The sequence below is a fragment of the Helicoverpa zea genome, chromosome 11, assembly GCF_022581195.2.
Source record: "Helicoverpa zea isolate HzStark_Cry1AcR chromosome 11, ilHelZeax1.1, whole genome shotgun sequence".
NCBI lineage: Eukaryota > Metazoa > Arthropoda > Insecta > Lepidoptera > Noctuidae > Helicoverpa > Helicoverpa zea.
Window position 1 is genome coordinate 4,688,593 of NC_061462.1, and position 15,299 is coordinate 4,703,891.

Consider the following 15,299-nt stretch of genomic DNA (forward strand, 5'->3'; position numbering starts at 1 on the left):
AAAACAAATGAAAACTCGAAAAAAGAAGTCTACATTTTTACAATCTGGTATCGTGATATCATGTTTCATTCTAATTCTAGCTATATCTATTCCGAACATTCAAGTTACCTCCTTGCGGCTCTACCTGCATGCTTGCCACACCCTCTGTTTGTATGATGCATACCTATCCCCAGTTTCCTTTACCACAATCCATAAACTATCCAACCCCATACAAGTTTACCTTCAACACCTTCGAACGTGGATACAACTAAAACTGATATGAAGACCTTTTGTGACTTTAAGTGTAAGCAATTTGGTACAGGTAACGACAGTCATTTTGTATCAAATGTACTCTTAACGTGTCCTATAGGTAAGTTTTATAGCCTTTTTATTTCGAACCTTTAGGAGTTTTTTTGTTGCCTGTACTTAGAATCAATGTTAGTAATATTCGTGGAAGGAGTCGTTTGTTCGAATGGGTTAATAGGGTTTGTGATTTTCTTTGACGATTTAATGATTTGTGGGGACCGAGTTAAATCATTAGTAGAATAATTGGATTTGTCTTGTTGGTGAAATAATAATGTAACATTGAGCCTTTTCATAAGAAATAATTAAATGTCGTTTGGGTTAAAACCACAACTACATTTAATACTTTGACTAATAATAATAGTATTATGTATAACATCAACAAGTAAAAATAGAAGGTCTTGGTTTAACAAGAATATTAAATTTAATTAAGGACTCTTATTTTTATTGTATCACAATTAACAAAGAACAACAGAACACAGCATTGTTGAACGCTGAAGAAATTTCCTAGAATTGCACCGCCAATTTATGTAAAAGTCTACTATAAAATAAAATTAATTAGAGTAAACACCGGAAGATAAAGTTCTGTAACGTTGATAGACTGCCAGTTTGTTTTATGCTTTAAACTCCCAAACTTTATTACTGTGGGTAGTTTCAACGAGATCACGTTCAGATAGTAACAATAACAAACAGCTGGGGTTAATGACCCTTTACCAAAGAGAAGGAGTGTTTTGTACATACAATGAAGTGAGCTTAGAGAATGGGGGGATAAAATAAACAGATAAAATGAAGATGTGATTCGTTTAAGAGGCTAATTTATTTATATGACTGATGGGCTACATGACGACAACTGTGTGAGGATAAAGTAAACTTGACATTCATCTAATTATTATTATCTAAGCTTTACCTATAAGTGATCAGTGATTTAAAAAAAGTTAAGTTATATAAGGCAAGATTGTTGTATTACTGTTTTAAAGAGTGATTGCCATTATAATGTCGATTGATCATTTGCGTCGAAAAAGATAAGCCATCAAATATTGAAACTGTATTTCCAAAGTTATTAATGATCGAGGCCGATATGAAATAGAATTTTCAAGTTTATAACGACTTATTACTTTGATACTATCTCTGCTGAAAATAACATTTTGATGGGCTCGCCTATTATCTACAAAATAATTGAATTCGTTAATTTGAATTTAAATAATTCAAATTGAATATTCCAATTTAGAATTTCCAAATAGAAAATAAAAATAATTAAGTAAAGGTTCCTTTTTATTTAATTGAAATTGATACACGCGAGTTTTCGCTTTTACTGTTGAAAACTAAATTAATGCTGAAAGTTTGTAAGCATTGACACGCTATGAATTTACGATCACATTTAAAAACGTAGTTCGAAAATAGAAAATACTTTCTCGTTGTACCAATATTATAATCTATACTTATAATAAATCTGTAGAGAGGTCAATTCTGTACATTGAATATATTTCCAAAATAACTATTAAGGGGTGATAAGTCGATACTGATGAAAACAAAACAAAAATGCAATCAGTAAAATTTTTGTCTGTCTGTCTGTCTGTCTGTATGTTCGTTATGGAAACAAAAACTACTTGACGGATTTCAACGAAACTTGGTACAATGATTCTTTATACTCCTGGGCAGATTATAGGATACTTTTCATCACGCTACGATCAATAGGAGCAGAGCAGTGAAGGTAAATGTTGGGAAAACGGGAGAATTTACTCCATTTTTTGTGCTTCCGTCGCGTGTGCAGCCTTAATGATTAAAGTTACACAGAAACCATGTATGACGGAAATGTTCTCCTTAAAATTATGTAAAATATATACCATGACAGTATATGTCTATCTTTTATGGTTGGCTCAGAATAACACGTTTAACTCTTTGCACAAAGTCCGAATCTAACGCGGACGAAGTCGCTGGCAGAAGCTAGTGAAAAATATTTATCGCTATTTGAAAATGCTGCGTCATTGTTTACTAGTTATTATTTACCGTGCTGGCCATTTTTGTTAGTTTTATTTTTGTGCATTTTATTGTGGTAAAGAACTGTAATTTTGTGCCAGTTAAACGAAAGCCAAATACTGTCCTTATAATAGAATTTCTAACTTAAAAAAGGTTGCGAGTATGCACTGGAGGCAGGCCACTTTCAACCGTTTCTTTTGGAAATTAGTGGAGAAACCCTATATTCAGCAGTGAACATTCTATGACGGAAAATATGTTGATGATAGAGAGAAGTTTTACAACACGTTTCCTTCTGGAAAAACACAGATTAAATCGCTTTATTAAAGGTTAGTATTAATCCAGATTAATCCTGTTGCAATGATACTGCTGTAATTGTTGATCCAATATCCGTATTTAGTCGCTGGAACGTGCCTAATGCCTAACCTACAGGATGTGATCAGATCAGAAGGCTTCCATTGTATTTGTGGACCTACATTATAACAGTTAGATCAAATATTGGTCAGCGATAGTTAGTCGTCTAAATATCTATATGAAAATAGGATATATGAACAAACATCATTAAATAGTGACACCTTTTTAAAAAAAATGAATTTACAAGTTTTTATAGAGGTCAGTATTCACATGGAGAGAAATTAGTATCAAATAATTTATAGAATAAACTTTGAATTATCCAATTAGTACAAAGTATATTATGCTCCGCTGCATGATGATTTAGTCATTTTCTAATAATTAATCTGTAATTTCCAAAAACACATTGCAGGAGTATTAACCAATCTGTTGATTAATATGTTCATTATGTTATTATATTTTTTTTTTTTTTTTTTTTTCCGCTTCCGGCTGTGAGAACGCAAGACGTAGTGTTATTGTGCTCCGACTTTTAAACCTATAAACTGTATACATACCGTGATAACCTGTGTAAAAACATTTGAAGATCATGCATGTCGTGTTGGACTACATTGTGAAATAAAGATTCAAGTGTAAACAGTGCTAATAAAATAATTATCCAATTGCAAAACCAAAGAAACTTTAGAGGTTATCTGTCAAGTGAGCATAGACTATAGACACAGACTTTGACCACGTCAGTTCAGTGTTGGCATATAAAAACATTTTAACTCAATCTTTCTACCAACATAACAACAAAAAAACTTCGTTCAAAAATTACGTTCCATTTCACCCAAGGAACAATAACAACAATGGAGAATCTTCAATCCTTTTTCGACCAAATGAAAATAGAAATGTCAAAACAAACCGATGACATTATGACGCGAATTGATGAAAAATTAATTCCTTTTAGACTAGAAATGCAGGAGTTAAGGTCAGAAAATGAGAAATTAAAGGAAAAGCTATACAATCTTGAAAGACATAAAAGAATAAACAACCTCATCGTATATGGAATGAAAGAAACCGAAAAATCGACGGTAAATCTCATTGAAATAATTAAAAGGAAATTTAAGGAAGATTTAAACATTACCTTTGAAGATAGGGACGTAAACACCATCTACAGAATTGGCAAAAATAACCAAGAAAATGGAAAAGAAAGGCCAATCCTCTTGTCATTCGTTAACTTATGGAAGAAAAACGAGATAATGGCAAATAAAAAGAAATTGAAAAATATATATGTGTCTGAGGACTACCCAAAGGAAATTATCGACATACGAAGGAAACTACAACCCAAACTCGAAGAAGAAAGGAAGAAAGGCAATTATGCTTTCATAAATTATGACAAGCTAGTCATCAAACAGGGGAAACCAGGAAATGAGAAACGCAAAAGGGAACCGTCAACTTCACCAAATGCAAAAGAGCAGCATCCCTCCAAGCAACAATCGTCAGTTAAAACACATCGCCTAAATGCTTTTGATGTAATGAGGAATAGAAGCAACTCTCTGCCGCCTACCAACTTGCCAACTGTTCAGAATGCATAGGATATTGCCATCAGCCACCGGAATAAAACACTCAATGAACAAAAACTGGAAGACAAAACAAACAAAACATTCCCCAACCCGACTTGTCCTCGTGGGGAATTAGACTGCAACCCTCCATCAAATATATCAAACACAGAAATAGATCAATATACTATAAAACCAACCCTCAAGATTTGCACTTATAATGTAAGAACACTTGCATCAACAGAACGATTTCTTGAACTTACTAATGCTCTAAAAAATATTAATTGGGACATTCTGGGCCTCGCAGAGATCAGAAGATTGGGGTGTAGAATTGAAGAGTACAATGACCTCATATTCTGCTACATTGGTGAAACTAAAGGACTACATGGAGTGGGATTTCTCATTAAGAAAAAATTTAAAAACAACATTACCAACTTTATAGGAATCTCTGAAAGAATTGCACTTCTACAAGTAAAATTTGAATGCTTCTCCTTATCATTAATTCAAGCATATGCACCAACCGAAAGATCAACACAAGACGAAATTGATAAATTTTACAAAGACATTGAATATGCTCATACCATGACTGAAGGAATGATTATAGTTATGGGGGATTTTAATGCTAAAATAGGTTGCCCCAAAGCAGACTATTATCCAGTAATGGGCAAGCATGGTTACGGAGTGTGCAACGAAAGGGGTGAACGGCTTTTAAGTTATGCTTACCAACACAACTTGTCAGTGATGAACACATTCTTCAAAAAGAAGGAAAGCCGTAGGTGGACTTGGTCGTCACCCGACCAAACAACTAAAAATGAAATTGATTTTATAATGATAAACCACCATAAACTTATAACTAACATTGAGGTACTTAACAAATTTAATTTTCCTTCTGATCACAGATTAATGAGAGCAACGCTACTTTTAAGTCGCCCAATCAAGAGCAGAAAATCCTATGCAACACCACTAAACATCCCCAGGACTGAAGCAGAAACGAAAAGTTACATCGAAAATCTACGAGCACACACAGAACATATAAATACAGACAATATTGACATCCAAAGCTACTACAATATCCTGGAAAGAGGCATAACAGAGAGCTTAAAATGCAAAAAAATTACACAAGTTCACCAACATAGTATATTCTCTAAAGACACACTCCAACTAATAGAAAGACGCACGGAACTACTACACACCAAAAATAAAACCAAAGAAATTAAAGAAGAACTAAGTAGAATATACAAAGAGACTAACAAATCAATTCGAAAGGACTACAACAAACACAGATACGAAACTATTTCAAGAAATATCAAGAACTTCAGGAGTACCAAAAGAGCCTATAAAGAATTAACCACACATAAATCATGGATACAAAAACTTGAGCAAAACTCACAGGCAACAAAATCAAGGAAAGATGTAATTAACCAAGCAACCAACTTTTACAAAAACTTGTACAAGAAACAAAGCAACACTGGAACCGAAGTGCCAATAACTCACATAAATACAACTGACCACATCAGACCAATCGAAGACTTCGAAGTTTATGAACATATAAAAAAGCTGAAGACTGAGAAGAGTCCCGGACCGGATGGATTATGCAACGAAGCCCTTAAAATAGGAGCACCCATCTTAACACACCATTTTACGCAATTGTTTAATATGATACTAGACGTAGAAGAAGTCCCAAAACAATGGTGTGCATCGGACATAATTTTGCTGTTCAAGAAAGGAAACCCCTTGGACATAGGGAATTATAGACCCATTAGCTTATTAGCAAGCGTATACAAACTATTCTCATCTATAATGCTAAAGAGAATATCTGATGATATTGATAAACAGCAGCCAAAGGAACAAGCGGGATTCAGGTCAGGCTTTAGCACAATGGACCACATACAGACATTAGAACAAGTCATAGAAAAATATAGAGAGTACAACAGACCTCTGTATGTGGCCTTCATCGACTACAGTAAAGCTTTCGACACCATCAGTCACTGTTCAATCTGGAACGCACTGCAACAGTCAAATATTAACTACAAGTACATCAATATTTTGAAATACATCTATGCAAAAAGTACGAGCCGAGTAAAATTGGAAACGAGAGGGGACGAAATAAACATAGAACGAGGAGTCAGACAGGGAGATCCTTTATCTCCAAAACTGTTTATAGCAGTACTTGAAAATATTTTCCAAAAACTAAACTGGAAAAACAGGGGAGTATATATAAACGGACAATATTTAAATCATTTGAGGTTCGCTGACGACATTGTTATAATAGCCGAAACTGCCAAAGACCTGGAGGAAATGATGAAATCACTTGACCACGAAAGTTCTAAAATTGGCCTAGAAATGAATGTAAATAAAACAAAGATATTAACTAACAACTACGAACGCCCGATTATGATAAAAGAGAATACAATAGAGTACGTCAGTGACTACATCTATTTGGGTAAGCAAATTTCATTCAAAATATCAAATAACGAAGAAGAAGTAACGAGACGTATTAATGCAACTTGGAAAAAATTCTGGTCACTAAGAGAAATTTTTAAAGGGAAATTTAGCTTGCACATGAAAAAGATAGTATATGATACGTGCTTATTACCCTGCTTGTTGTATGGTTGCCAAACTTGGGTATTTACAAACAAAATACAACAGAAAATCAAATGCAGCCAGACAGCAATGGAAAGGAGTATGCTGAAAATAAGAAGGATAAATAAAATCAAGAACAAGGACATTCGCCAAAAAACCAAACTCACTGATGCTCTAAGGCACGCACACTTATCAAAATGGAGATGGGCCGGACACATCTCACGATACTCAGACAGACGATGGACCATTGAAGCCACACGTTGGAAAGGACCAAAAGGGAAAAGGAACGTTGGTCGACAATTAAGACGGTGGGCTGATGATATAACAAACGTTGCAGGGAACGATTGGATAAATTTAGGCAAGGACAGGGACACATGGAAGAGGATGGAGGAGGCCTTTACCCAAACAGGGGTCCATATCTCTTAAAAATTATACTTCTACTAACATTAATTATAAGCTACAACTTACTAACACACACTGTAATGTAAAAACTTAAGTGAAGATATGGAATAAATGGCTTTATTATTATTATTATTATTATTTGTATGTCTCTTTCTGACCTCGGGACTACAGAGTCCCGGATTTTTGGAAGGCGAACGTGGGGCCGAAGCCAACACGCTGAAGCCCTTTTGAGACAACTTTAATGAAATGGTAACACAAAACCGACGATTATCCCTGTATACACTATAGAAATGTACCCAAGGACAATCCCCGGTTCTGTGCTAAACTATTGCTAACTATGGATGAAAACTACTTAGGCTATTGTGATGGGATGCTAATGGACTAGGAATGGGGAAACTACGGGAACTATGGCACCTGCCGATGACAATGTATTAAATACATGTTAAAATGGCAGGTGGAGACTCGCCAACTCACTTACTGGGCCCCCGGGAATCAGTCACTGAAAAGCAACAAGAGGGCAACAGGGACATGAGCGGCTGAGAAGGGTGAGGATACCTCGGCGGACTTTAAACGCAGATCACGCGCTCCCTGTGGGTCCAGCATCACCGGCCCACTCGCCACTTACCACGAGGCACCTACCCTCCGAGCAGGACTAACCTTGCTCTAGCGACTCCACTCTGACCGGCCGATGAAGGCAAGCCAAGAGGCGGGAGACCTATCCCCCGTCATGCTTCACTCCGGCAAGCCGGAGGTGGGGGACAGTATACTCTCCCTGGAGCACTCGGATATATAGCCCCGCGGGGTCGCTACTCCCCGTCATCCGCCTCAGATGCCCTGCGGGGCAGCACTCGGATATATAGCCCCGCGGGGTCGCTACTCCCCGTCATCCGCCTCAGATGCCCTATGTTATTATATATACTGTGTGTTTATTTTGCATGAGGTTTATATGCCTATCAAAAACATGTATAAATTTCCCATTAAAGGACGCACCAATAATTAACCATTACTAATCAATGGAAAATTATTTGGTACATAATTTTGTAGTTCTCCGAAACATTTCATTTACATCTATTGAGAACAAAAAGCCCATAGAAAATTAGGAACCGTAAATATAAATCCAGCTTCACATAAATTAATTCATATTTTTTTATAATTTTACGATTTTTTATAACCCTTCACGGCAGTGGAAGCAATAACATCATTAATTCAAAATCTCAAGCGTAATGGTTACATTTGTATGCGTACATTCGCCGACGTAGGCTCTGCACTCAATGTATGGAAATTTATTTCACGGGCTTGTAAAGTTTTATAACCCTGCGGTTATGACTGGGTTTATTCGAGCAGATTTATTAGTGACCTGCCTCGAGGACCCAGGAATCGTAATCTGGGAACGTTAATTCAGCTGTGACTGCGTAACGTGTCACTTTACGACTCAGGGGGTCAGGGGGGCCGTTGTCACGTTGTCGCCGCCTGCAGGCGTTTTAGTGTTAACTCGTGTTTGAGTGAGTACTTCCAACCTTTATTAAACTTACCAATTGTGTTGTGGATGACGTAAATAATTTTGGAACGAGATTGTGTTTTGTTTTAATTTGATTTTAGAACAGCTGTTATGCATTTCTTTGGGGTGTATTTTTTATGCAAATTGCTGAAGAAAAAGCATGGTCTACAGTAAGTCGGGAATGTAGCATATTTTCCTTGTTTTGCATTTTCGGAGAATACGGCCAATAGCTATGTTACTTACAGTAAATACATGAAGGATTTAAATATCGCGGTACAGTTACATTGTACAGTTTTGTTTGATATTTTATTTTCATACTTTACGTCCATCTGTCTTCACCAGCTGTAATATGAACTTTCAATAGAAGAGTACAAAAGTTAAAAGACAAAGAGAAGAAAGAACAAATTCTATGCATTCCAAAACTTTAGTGCGAGTTACAGATGCATGCTCGGAAGGAAATAGCTATTGAGAAACTTTCTCAACTCTTCTGTTATAAAATTAAAGTTGAAGGTGCCAGCCTGCACTGAAAGGAATATATTGCAAGAACTGATAGTTCACTTGCAATTGTTTTATTAATAATCTCTTTTGTTTATGTAGTTTTTATCTGGTTTGCTCTATGACATGTTATCGTGTATGTCATGTAATACGCAATGAAAGGGTCTATCAAGTCATGATGTGTAAAGTCTTAAGAAAAGTTTAAGAACTTTCTAGGGGCTTATCTTGGGTGTGCGTAGTTTTCTACGCTACTTTTTCGGTGGTAGTTTCCTCGTTAAAGACAAAATGTATTTTTTACCTTTGTTAAAACTGCATTAGCTTAGGTAAACATAAGCATAGCAAAACAATTTAGATTTTTTTAGGAGTAAAACGTTTTGTTCAAGTTACACGTATGAATATGTCTATCTTGGTTAGTTGGATTGAATGTATGACGTGATATGACGTCATATGACGAATAGCATATCGAGCATATAGACCAGTATTTGAATGAACATCGAATCAATTTAATTTTCATAGAAACTCACGTGCTTGTTTGTTTATCTGGCATATGGCTGTTTACCAATGTTTATTCGCCAAAAATAAACGTTAAACTAGTTCAGAAATTATTTTCACTAAAATGTCTAAACACAAACGATATTGGTTTAGGTAGTTTGTGTTTTGTATATACGGTATATAGTTTAATGAACCAACACGGTAAATTATAATCATATTTACTTCGAAATTATTATTTTTGGTTAACTTAACACTCATGTACCTACCAAAAATGTTATTTAGGCTATTTACTTCATATTTTTAGCCATCGAAAAAAAAGAATAGATAAGACTAGGTTTGCATAGTTTAATAAAAGCTGGTTGGAAAAAAAAACAAAACAGAGCTCGAACATTAATTTGAATTCCGAACAAATCGCACAGCCAATGGAGTACGCCGAAAACATTAATAACACCGCATTGATTACTTCTACCAAGGGAAAGTTCCCCTTATCTTAGCCCCGTGTAGGACGAAAAACATCAAAACAAAATAAATTATATCATAGCTAAACTTTAGCGAAGTATTTTGTACTTATTTTTCTTTTACTTTGTACATTATTTGCCTTTGCTTGATGGACTGTGCAAAGAGGTACAGTGCGTTTGTGGACCATAAAACCTTTTTTTATGTTTTTTTGAACAGGCCGTTTGAATTTTTTCTTATTTTTTTTAGAAGTTACCTCTTTGATTTGTTTTCTTTGCTGCTTAGTTGAAAGAAGACTGTGAATAAGCATTTTTTATATTTTATTTAACTTTTGGCTTCTTTTTAAAGTTTACCTTGATTGCGCAAAGACAAGCGAGATTTTATTTAAGCAATATGTTTTAACGCTTTTAACTTACAAGACAAAGTATTAATTGACAAATGTAAAGGTGCACAATATATATATATATATATATAAAACAATTAATATACCTAATTGTTTAAAATTATTTTTATTTATTGCAGCGACCGCCACTACATTTAATAGGCCTAGTTCAACAAAACTCCTAGTTAGCGTGATGCTGGTTTTCAACTAAACTTTATAAAGCCAGACTCATACGTAATCCTTAGTTAATTGCAAAAGTTCGTGGTACTTATAACTCGGTGTAGCTTGGTCTGTGTGAGCTAGAAAACATCGCTCAGACGTAATGGTGATCACAGCACATTATTGTTATTTTTGGTCTTTAATTATATTCTATTAATGAAGGTTTATTTATCATCGGTAGCATCTTTACTACTAATAAATGCGATACTAGAGATCCATTAATAGAGATAGGTGCTACATTATAGGGTTTTGTACTTTTTGAATTTTATTTAACACTAGCTTCCGCACGCGGCTTCGTCCGCATAGAGTTCCGTTATGTCGCGTTTCCAAAAGAATTCTTCAAAAGAACTTGAGAAATACTATCCTACGTTCTTTCTCAAGGTCAACTCTATCTCTGTACCAAATTTTATTAAAATCAGTTCAGTGATTTAGACGTGAATGCGTAACAGACAGACAGGCAGTTATTTTCGCATTTATAATATTAGTAGGGATTTTACGAACAAATAAACTTAAGTACGTTCAGGTCCTATTTAATTAAATTGATTTTACATTTCACCCTGCATAAATGAATTACGCAGTAAATAAGATAAAGACATTTTCCCCTACGTACGTTAGCCCCTAACTTGGGAGGGTCAAATCTTTTTTCTTCGGACCCAACTTTTTCTTTTGGACCCTTGATGAAGTTTGGCAAAATTCCCTTTGTAACCGATGAAAATGTCCAGGTTCTTTTTGTTAGGGAGTGGATCTGGCGACTTTAAGTAATTACATGGGCTACTTACCTAATTGTGATTGGAACGAAAGTAAAAGTATAATGGCTTTTGTTTGGACGATGTGGAGACGTTTTCACACAAAAAGGGAGATTTTGTTTATTAGAGTTTTTGTGGGTGTGTTGATGATTTGTGTACTACCTAGTCATGTATGTATGTATTTGGTACACACACTATTTTTTTTTGTTGCTATACATCGTGGCTACAAAAAAAGAAGAAAATGTGTACAGGAAAACCTGTGGTCATCACATGATAAGGATAGTAAATTGTGTAATGTTTTGCCATAGAATAGGTTTGATTAAGTTTCCAAACTAACCATGTTAGGTCACTCACAGTATTTTACATGGAGCAATTGTTTTTCTAAAGTTCACAGTTCAGTAGCTGAGTATACAAACCCGTTGCAGCCCGCTGGCGAGATTAATTGCCTGAATTTCAGGATTCTGTGTACCGTTTACCTACCCCTAACCACTGGTAAAGATCTACAAATGACAGTTTGTATCATTCAGCTTATAAGCTGAGTGATATTGTAAGTTAGTCTATAACTTGTAGTAGTAATTCAAGTTGGATCGATCCACTTATGTGGCTGCTATTGAGCCACGAGCCTCTTATCTGAATACCTCAAATATTTGACACCGTTACGTATTAATGAGGTACTTCAGAACTTGACTGTCTCGCCTACAAATTGCTTTAGTAAGAATAAATAGAGTAATTTTGAACAATCTGTCTTTAAAACCCTGTCACTGTTTCAGAAATAATTAATATTCCATTAACGAGTTCCACTGTTCTACTAGACGTTATTTGCCTAAAACAAAGGTTATCAATGAATAGTTACGTTCGAATCACTAATTGGATTTAAACAGAATTTATATTTGATTTGTGTATACAATGAGTGAATAATACCTATTTTAATTGGATGTAGAATTATAATAATATTTGTTTTGCAAGGAATTACTAAAATACATGAAAGCGGTGTTGTGAAAATGGTAGGCTTATAAGGAACCTTGTTCATTTTAATGTACTCGTAATAAGGCAATTATTTCTTCACATGGGTTAGCTGAACGTTTAATTTTTCTTTTATCTTTTTGCGGCGAAACCAGAGCAGATATATAGCAATGTTTTGTTTTTCTCATAAAATAATTACACAATCAAAACAGTAAAATGCTTTTACGATATTGAGTGGAAAAATAAACAAAAACGATTTTTGTAAATTGTTTGAGCTGTCAATCACTATGCTACGGGTAGTAGGTAGACGCCTGGGGAAATACGACTCAACCAAAGTTTGGCAATGACAGCACAGTCCCACGTGATAGGGGAGAGTTGTCAAATACAGTACTGTAGACGAAATTTTCTGTTTTTGGGTAGTTTTACGAAATAATAGCTTTTTGTGGTGCCGGTTGTGAATAGACTTTATAACATGAATGACAATATGATAAGTTTAATTTTATTTTTAAACAAATTTTTATGTAAGCAGGTAGGTATTATGTTTTAAAATATTACCATAAAAATATTGAAGTATTTATATTGTTCTTTGTTTTTAGTTTAAAATTCTAAATCAACCTTTACTTAATCAATAGTAAAAAAACTGCACGAACCAAATATCAACATCAGAATTCATAACGGAATGAATCCAGCCATAACCAGACCAGATGTATTATCTGGAATATTTAATGAATTTCGTTTGTTTTAATTAACACCGCGGGATTACCGCGTTACGGCTACGCTTAATGAAATGAACATAATCTTATTACGACGGCATGTTAGCATTAAATATGAGTAAATAAGGCTCTTAATAATATTAAAGTAGTACCGCATTTCGTGCGCAAGCCCACGGATTACGCAGCATGCGAGTTTTTTTTTGGATTTTTTTTTAGTCGATGTCGAATTATGTGGCATGAGAAGGTTTCTGTTTCTAGCTTTTTTTAAATTAAATTTACAGATTGATTAAATACGTAGTTTAACATATTTACGTTGCAATGAAAATATTTTTAGATTTTCTTTGCTACAGACTGACAGGTGACTTTGTTGTAGGAATCCAAATACATAATTTCAAGTAGGTCATTTATTGTATTATATGTATTTTTACTCACGTTTTAGTGTCACATAATAAGTTCACATTTTGTAAAACAAATAAAACACTAATCTAATGATCATATGACTTAGAAGCATTATATGCTTGAACTATTTCGAAACCAAGACCTAACCGGCTATGATTTTTAACCCCCGACGCAAAAACGACGGGGTGTTATAAGTTTGACGTGTCTGTGTGTGTGTGTGTGTGTGTGTGTGTGTGTGTGTATGTGGCATCGTAGCTCCCAAACGGATGATCCGATTGTAATGCGGTTTTTTTTGTTTGAAAGGAATGTCATTCGGGAGTGTTCTTAGCTATGTTTGGTGGAAATCGGTTCAGGTCTTTAAGGTCATCAGCTCGTTTGTTAGGTGTGATAGGAATGTTACACGCTCAGTTTACTTGCAAGCATATGTGGGATCTGAAATTTGAAATACTAATGTCTTCTGGAACCACTGAGCTGGTCTGCTATTAGGACACGAAGATAGGAGACGTAACCCTGAACTGCCGTTTAGTAAACCCATCGAGTTTGGGCTCGTTGAATTTGTCTTGACGAGTTCTCTTCATGTTTCTGATTGACGAGAACCTGATGCTGGAAATGGGATGTGGCGGATGAAACCCTGGAATGCCGGAATGAAACGGATAAACCGATTTATATTTTTGCTGAAAATCTAGAATGACCAAAGGTTAATCTTTGTTGTTTCGCAATCTGTGCAATTCTCCCAGAGCTGGTTTGTCATGAGGATTGTTAAACAGCTTCTTTTGGCCGAGATCGCATATAGCGACCCCATCTTAAAATAACAGAAATTAAATGAAAGAAGGAAAAATTAAGGAGCTCCTTCAAAAAGCATGAAATAAAATTAAATTATAAATTTAAAAAAACCCCCGACCCAAAAAAAAGCACGCAATTATTATGACAAAAGGTTAAAAACGCTAAACCCTATAAAAAGCAAATAATAACTTTTAACACTACGTAAGTACCAACTAAAGCATGTCAGACTAAACTAAATTTTGACGTGTCGGGGGACCGCTTTTTACCTTTAAAAATACTTACATAAATCAAATGATACCTACCTAATTACAACATTCGTATGAAAAAAACACGTATCTAAACAAAATTGTATAAAAAGTTATAAGAAGTATATGTAATGTAGTAGTATATAATTACTTCTAACGTTAGGCTAATAAATTAGAGCGGTCCCCCGACACGACAAAATTTAGTTTAGTCTGACATGCTTTAGTTGGTACTTACGTAGTGTTAAAAGTTATTATTTGCTTTTTATAGGGTTTAGCGTTTTTAACCTTTTGTCATAATAATTGCGTGCTTTTTACCTCTTACCAAAGGCGTACAAAATGGCGACCATACGTCACAGCTAGACACGTTTCACTCGAACGGCCGTCTATCACGAATATGGAAGGGTGAGTGCCAATCAAATTGTATTCAGTCACATTCAGGTGCTCAATTGCTCTCTTTTATGCTTATTCGCCAGACCGTTTAGTGCGCGGCAGACTGAAAATTCTAGCTTGCTGAATTTGCCTTTACGAATTAGGTAATTGTGTAAGTACTGAGTTTTAAACGAGATTAAAGTGTATATTTTTAGACTGTGTTACATAATTTATAAGCACTCTAAGCTTTGTAGTAACCAAATAAAGGTATAAAATATTTTCAAAAGACAAACGACCTATCTCAAGATACTCGTTTCCGAATTAGTAGTACTGCCACCGGCCAAAACCACAAACAGACATATTACAAACGTGTTCAAAATAATACCGAAGTAAATTGTTCATTCGCTGG